General features: G+C 31.2%; 1 pseudogene; it reads left to right on the plus strand.

Moving 5' to 3' along the window:
• The first annotated feature begins 1,249 nt into the window (after positions 1-1,249).
• LOC125841759 (cellulose synthase-like protein G3) lies at positions 1,250-7,358 on the plus strand (annotated as a pseudogene).
• The last annotated feature ends 214 nt before the right edge of the window (positions 7,359-7,572 follow it).

A 7,572-nucleotide genomic window follows, 5' to 3' on the forward strand; every position in this document is an offset into this window, starting at 1 on the left:
ATTAAAATATTCTTTGCAAAGATACCCTTCACTATTATAATGGAAAAGATATAAAAAATGTATTGAGGGGCAATTGAATGCATGCATTAAAATCATTGCATTGTTAATACATATAAATCCATGGTATTAACAATACACACCTTAATACAATAGGGTGTATAATTAATGCAATCATTATTTGTACATAGGTTGGAAAAAAGTACCAAACAAAATACTAGTAATCCACAAGGTTGATGCATTTTTTTTTTTTAATACACTCTACCAAGTTTTAAGTTTTATGTAACATAGTGCATAATATAGTTACACCATCAAGTCATTTAAAAGGTAATTGTAACTAATAACATAACTCGTTTAATTAATAATATTGATTTGTTTTCTTAGAATAAATGGGAGTAGGAATTATTAGTAACATGCTATAAATTATATAATATGTAGGTTAAGATAACACTTGAGTGTAAAAAGTTCATTATATATATATATGCTATTTCTGGTTAAAAACCAAGAACATATATGTATAATTGGTCATAGAGAGTTTGTCATCCATGGTGAAATATATAGGGAGTCACAAAAAAATGACTTAAAGTAGATGATAATGTGAATTTACGATGATACAATATTAGATAAGATTATTCGTCAGTACATCAACCAAAAAAATAAATATATAAACAGCATACATTAAGAGTAAAATAGAAAAAAATAATTTGGGATGATTTAATCATATATAGTGTGAACTCATGCATGACCATCATATTCACCAGTCTTGAAGTCATGCATGATTTAATTCTGGCCGTTATGCTGGCTATTACATCACAAAAATTATTTTATTATTTTTAAGAGTTTCCATCTTTTTTGTTTATTGGGTGACTCGAATTTCTAATTTTAAGAACAGAAATAAAGTTGAGTATAATCCGAGCAAGTCTATCTTATTTAATCTATGAGAACTCACATCGTGAACTCCAAATTATTTTATCAGATGCATAATTATTATTATTATTATTATTATTATTATTATGATATACATAACAATATAGTAATTTTTTTGGTGAAGACGGTTCAACGTATCATTAATGGTATCTCCAAGCCTCTACCTACTACCTATGACTTAATTATGAGTACTATTTTTTGTAAGAGCTTCTATAAATAGTAGGACTTCTCAAACTCATAATACATTGATCTAAATTAATTTAACGATCTTCTTTGAACTTTTCTATCTAAAATCATATATATATATAGTATAGCACCACAACAAATGGAAACTGCTGTCGCCACCGCGACTACCGTTAATGGCCCTTATCACTCCTTCAAAATCATGCATAAACGCATGTACCTCAACCGTGCATTTGCTCTTATTTACATCTTTGCCATTTTGGCTCTCTTTTATCACCATATAATAAAATTATTTAATTATCACTCCATGTTAATTACCATAATTACCCTCTTCATGTTAATTTCTGACATAATCTTAGCTTTTATGTGGTTCACTTCTCAGTCTTTCCGCACGCGCCCTATAGTGCGTGAACAATTCCCCGAAATGATCGAAAATTTTGAAGATGATTTTCCCGCACTTGATGTATTTATATGTACGGCAGATCCGTACAGGGAGCCACCGGGTAATGTAGCCAACACAGTTTTGTCCGTGTTGGCTTATGATTACCCGACAGAGAAGCTCTCGATTTATGTGTCAGATGATGGTGGATCGGAGCTTACTATGTTCGCTCTCGCGGAGGCCGCGAGATTTGGTGCACACTGGTTACCGTTTTGCAGGGAAAATGGAGTAGTGGAAAGGTGTCCAGATGCATATTTCAGTTCTGATAATTATGCAGAAAATTCCCAATTGCATAAAAATAAGGTATTTTATATTTGTTGCGTTTCAGTTTGTTTGTCATGATTTGACTTGTGGCAAAGTTCATAAAAGAAATAAAGACTTTTAAAATTTGTAATTTTAAATATGTTACTCCTATAACATTGTTCGATTATAAAAGGGTTAAGGCACAAGTACCCCTAGACTACACCGAAATCTCATAGATGCACCTTATTCAAACTTACATTTTTGTAATTTTGTACACCTTTTTAAATTTTGGCATCCAAAGATTTTCCATGCGCCTCAACTGCGTGAAGTCATGGAGTGTGCCACGTAAGTCAAAAGGTGTACAAAATTACAAAAAAAAAAATGAATTCGGGGTAATAGGACCTTAGTTTAGTTAAGATGTGTCGCTGAAATTTTGATTATAGTCTAGGAGTACTTGTGTCTCTTCTCATGTATAAAATATTTGAAACTTATAATCTTAATATATCTTAAGTAAAATTTATGAAAACATAAAAAAAGGAAAATATAAATCAAACATATATTATTCTTTTTGGAACAGATTATCTAACCGGAGCACGTAATGTTCCACATTTTTCTTTCCCCTAATAGTAAAAACAGTATATGTAGAAGTAGTTTGTTTGGTTCATTCATTACTTGCCATATATGAGCAATAATTGAACTTTAAATAATATCTATTTTTAATATTGATATGATAGTATATAATATATTTTTACGTTATCAATGTATATTAATTGATCTTAAAATAATATATATGAACAATAATTATTTTTGTATGTATCCATGCAGTTGATGTCTGAAAACATGATTACTAGAATAAATAATGTGGTGGAGAGAGGAAAAGTAAATGAAGAGTACATTAGCAATGAGGATGAACAAGAAGCTTATAGCAAATATTCATCAGATGGATTTACTCCCCATCATCATCCCTCTATTATTTAGCAAATATTCATCAGATGGATTTACTCCCCATCATCATCCCTCTATTATTCTGGTTTGTGTTTTTTTAAGTCAAGAGTTTATTGAAAATAATTTTTTATTTNTATGATTCTAACTCTTATCTTTAAAGTTTATCAACTTATTACTTATAAAATTGTGTTAATAATTCATATAATAATTGTCTCAATAAAAGGATGTTTTTCAATGTTGAATTGATAAAATCTTACTTAAAACTAATAATTAAAAAAAAATGTTTGAAAAATCATTTATATAAAAGATATTAAGTAGTAATTTACATATAGAAATTCAGAAAAATAAATAGATATAGATAAAATTTATATAGATTTAAGGCCTCTAATAAAAATTTGGCTTTAGGCCACAAATTATGTTGAGCCGCCCCTGATCAGATGGATTTACTCCCCATCATCACCCCTCTATTATTCAGGTTTGTGTTTTTTTAAGTCGAGAGTTTATTGAAAATAATTTTTTATTTATGTATAAGATAGCTAGAAATAAGATCGATCTGTGTATATCTTATTTTTCTCAAACCTTACTTTATAAGATCATATATGATATGTTGTTGTCGTTGTCAAGAACGAAACTAAAGTTTTAATAATGGGTTCGGCGAAATTTAATATTTTTGGCCAAAATTCTATATGTGAGTTAAGAACTACTTAATACATATGTATACATGATTTATGCATGCTAAATAAAATATATTTTTTAGAATTTAAAACGCATAAACTAATCAAGCTTTTGAATTCATATTTGATTTGTGGTAGCTATATATATATATATATATATATATATATATATTAGATGAACTCACTATTTTATAATGAGTTTAAGTTTTATACACTAATATGATTTGTATAATGTATTAATCTTATAAGCATTGACATGTAAAAAAATGTTCATACAATTAGGTCGCTAATCAAGCTGTAGAGGCAGACTCATGCTTTGTAATTTATGATTTTTGAGTTATACTTTCTTTTAGTTTACTAGATTCTAGATAGATTATAATCTATACGTATAAGATGAATTTTAGATACAAACATAAAGTTTGAATCAAAACTATTAAATTTTTATTGAACTCGTATAACTTTAAGGCTGGCTCCGATTTTGTTAGGTTGTTTATGAGGCCTAGGTATATTACACATATTATAATATAACTTGGTAGTGAATAATGATTGTATAATCCTTTCATAATATAACTCACTCTCCTCTTTACCCAAAATTCTTCAAGCAGGTTTTATTGGCAAACAACAAAGACAAAGACATTACAAATGTTTTTATGCCAAATCTTGTCTATATTTCCAGGCAGAAAAGCAATACTTACCCTCACCATTTCAAAGCAGGGGCACTTAATGTTCTGGTAAGCCGGTATCTTAAAATTTGAGGTGGGCCCACTTTTCAATCTCTGTAATTGAAAAATAGTCATGGTCCTAACGTTTCGAATTCCACAAAATGAAACTCTAAGATACACTCATGTAGTTTCACTTGTGTAATTTGAAATTTCATAGCAATGACTATTTTTCAAGAATATAACTGGAAAATGTCAGTAGACGCTATTTAATTTCTACTAATATTTGATACTTGTTGCCTTAAACATACACGTACAATTGTGAGGCGCTAAAAGTTTCTCATTTAAGGGAAAACTAAGAAGTTTAAGATTAAATTATTTTAAGATATAGTCATTCCAATTGGATGATTAATTAGGAAATAATGTCGCACAAACTGATACGATGAGACAATTTTTTTTTTCTTCGTTGAATGAATTCATGCTCAATATGAATACTTTTGAAAATTGATTTAAATTATTTTTTGTTATTATTTTAATATTTGAAGCATCGAGTGTCGGGGATTATGACAAATGGGCCTATAATCTTAACATTGGACTGTGACATGTACTCCAATGATCCATCAACTCCTAAACGGGCTTTATGTTACTTCTTGGACCAATCTCTCTGGTCCAACTTAGCATTTGTTCAAACACCGCAGCGATTTCATGGGCTTAATTGGGCCGATATCTATGCAAGTGAATTTAAAGCTCTGGCCCATGCGAATCCAATGGGCATGGATGGGCTTTGTGGCCCAAATTATTGGGTACCGAGTGCTTTTTCAAACGCCGGGCTTTCTTTGGTGGGCCGTCATCGTTCGAGCAACAAGGAATGATTCAAGATCTTGTTGTGAACAAGCCCATTGAGGCCCAAACTATTCTAGAGCAAGCTCACCAAATGGCAAGTGTCAACTATGAGAACCAAACTAATTGGGGTTTCAAGGTATGTTGTACAAGTCTTAGTTCTTTTTCTCTTTCATCATAAGGTGAGTTTAGAAATTGAACTATATAAGTTCAAGTTCAAAATTCTACTACAACTCATGATTTATTAGATTCAAAATTTAGTTATTTGTACTGGTTGTATACAGGGTCTGAATAAAAAATATGAGTTTGAATGAATCCATACCTTATCCTCTACGCCGCCCCTAGTTGAAAAAGGTGTCGCTAAGTGGTTAGGGGGTAACTTTCAGAAATAGCCACCTACATACTCAATTATTGAAATATAGCCATTGTCCTAGAGTTTTGACATTGCACAAGTGAAACTCTGGACAATTATTGTTTTTTAAAAAATCGGGATTCTACATATTGGTAGCTTTGAGTTAAATTCAAACATTTGAGGTGATAATATTTACAGAATGTTGAATATCTTCACTCTCAATAGTTACATACAAGTCTATAAAATATAGAAAGGCAGAATGCCTATGACGTGTATGTGTTGGATGAACCAAATCCAGTCGAAAAAGTGGTCACTGAACGCTATTTACAATGGCTAGGAGGAGGGCAATAGTCAAATATGACCTAACCTCATAGTATCGTAGTTTGAATTATGACCTCTTGACTATTCCACGATCACAACGAAACAAGTCTTTACACTTCTTATCATAGCAAAAAACACAAAAAAAGTTGTTGTGGACAATACTAACAACCAAAAGATATGCAGATGGGCTTTAGATATGGATCGTTGGTGGAGGACATTTACACTGGTTATCAACTTCATTGTGAAGGTTGGAAATCAATAGTTTGCAACCCTAAAAGGCCAGCATTTTTAGGACATGTACCTCTATCACTCAATGAGGTGCTAATTCAAATGAAGAGATGGGTTGTGGGCCTCCTTGAAGTGGCTTTATAAAAAAAAACAGCCCAATTACATTTGGTATGGGGCATTTGGGCCCAATAATGGCCCAATGTTACATTCACTATACATTTTGGCCCATTCACTCCTTACCCATTACTATCTAGGGATAATTGTACATAATGATAAACTATTAATTCAAATTAACTGGTATAATCACACTTTGATTTAATTATGCCCTGTAGCAAACTGTTTGCCAGTCGTCTCTCTCCCTCAAACTCTCGCTCGCCACTCTCCCTCTCTCGCTTGCTCTCTTTGTCACTCGCCTCTCTTGCTTTTATACAAACAGAAATGTATAAAATGCATTTGTGTTTGTATAAAGCGAGAAGAAATTGTATATATACATATATTTTCGTTCCTCTCTCCCCTCTCCCAGATCTCGCTCACCACTCTCCCAAATCTCNTTTTTTTTTTTTTTTTGAAGATATCATTTTTGGTATAAATATTTGACTAGATAAATTTAACTTTTAATCAATTAAAATGTGTGTTTTAGTCTCATTAGTACGTTGCATTTGGACTCTTTTTAGAACTATATTACCATCAAACGTGAAATAATAATACAGGCGGCTTAACATAGTGTACGAATAATTGCATACTGAAACGGATAATAATTATGATAAATTTGTGAACAGAAGTGTACATTTCAATTAATTGAAGGTTAAATGTGTTTAATTAGATATCAGAAGGAATAAAATAAGAATTTACCAATCACTCAAGGACCAAAAGTGCTATTAATGCTTCTTCTTTTTTATACTAATCATGATATTAGATCTTCATAAGAACTATTATAAGTGTTGTAAAATATGATTTCCTTAGCTCACATTTTTGTATAATATTGTTTTCAGATCTCTAGTCCATGGTCTTTGTTGCATATTTTTCTATTTCTTGGAGCATACATGCAAGATTATTGCTTAAATTTTGCATCAACGTCACAAGGATCGTTACAGAGGTGGTGGAGTGACCAAAGAATGTGGATTATAAGGGGGTTATCATCCTTTCCTGTTGGAATTATCGAGTACATAATGAAACGTATGGGTATAGTCACTCAGAAATTCAACGTAACAAGTAAAGTAGTCGATCATGATCAAGTTACAAGGTACAATCGAGGAATTATCGAGTTTGGAGTTGCTTCCCCTATGTTTGTGCCATTAGTAACAACATCAATGATCAATTTAATGGCATTAGTCAAAGCATTGGTGAGTTATTACAAAGGGGAAAACTTTGATGGATTATTTCTCAACACTCTTATTGCTTGTTTTGGAGTAGTAAATTGTTTGCCAATATATGAAGCTATGGTTTTAAGAGTTGATAAAGGAAGAATGCCCACCAAAATTACTATCATCTCTACATTTTTAGCTTTGTGTCTTTACATAATTTGCTTATTTCTTGTGGGACATATGTAACATTATATTATGCTCAAGTCTTTTTACTATAGTTTTTTTTTACCTATGTTTAGTGTTTGAAACATCAATAATATGGACTAGTTTTTACCAAAGAAATTCAATGTTACATGGTCTAATTCTGATGATAGGAATTAGCGATGGATAACTTTTGTCTCTAAACAACAATGAACTAGCTAGTTAAGTGACGATTTTTTTAAGCTAACGTCTATCTCAA

The sequence above is a fragment of the Solanum stenotomum genome, chromosome 10, assembly GCF_019186545.1.
Source record: "Solanum stenotomum isolate F172 chromosome 10, ASM1918654v1, whole genome shotgun sequence".
NCBI lineage: Eukaryota > Viridiplantae > Streptophyta > Magnoliopsida > Solanales > Solanaceae > Solanum > Solanum stenotomum.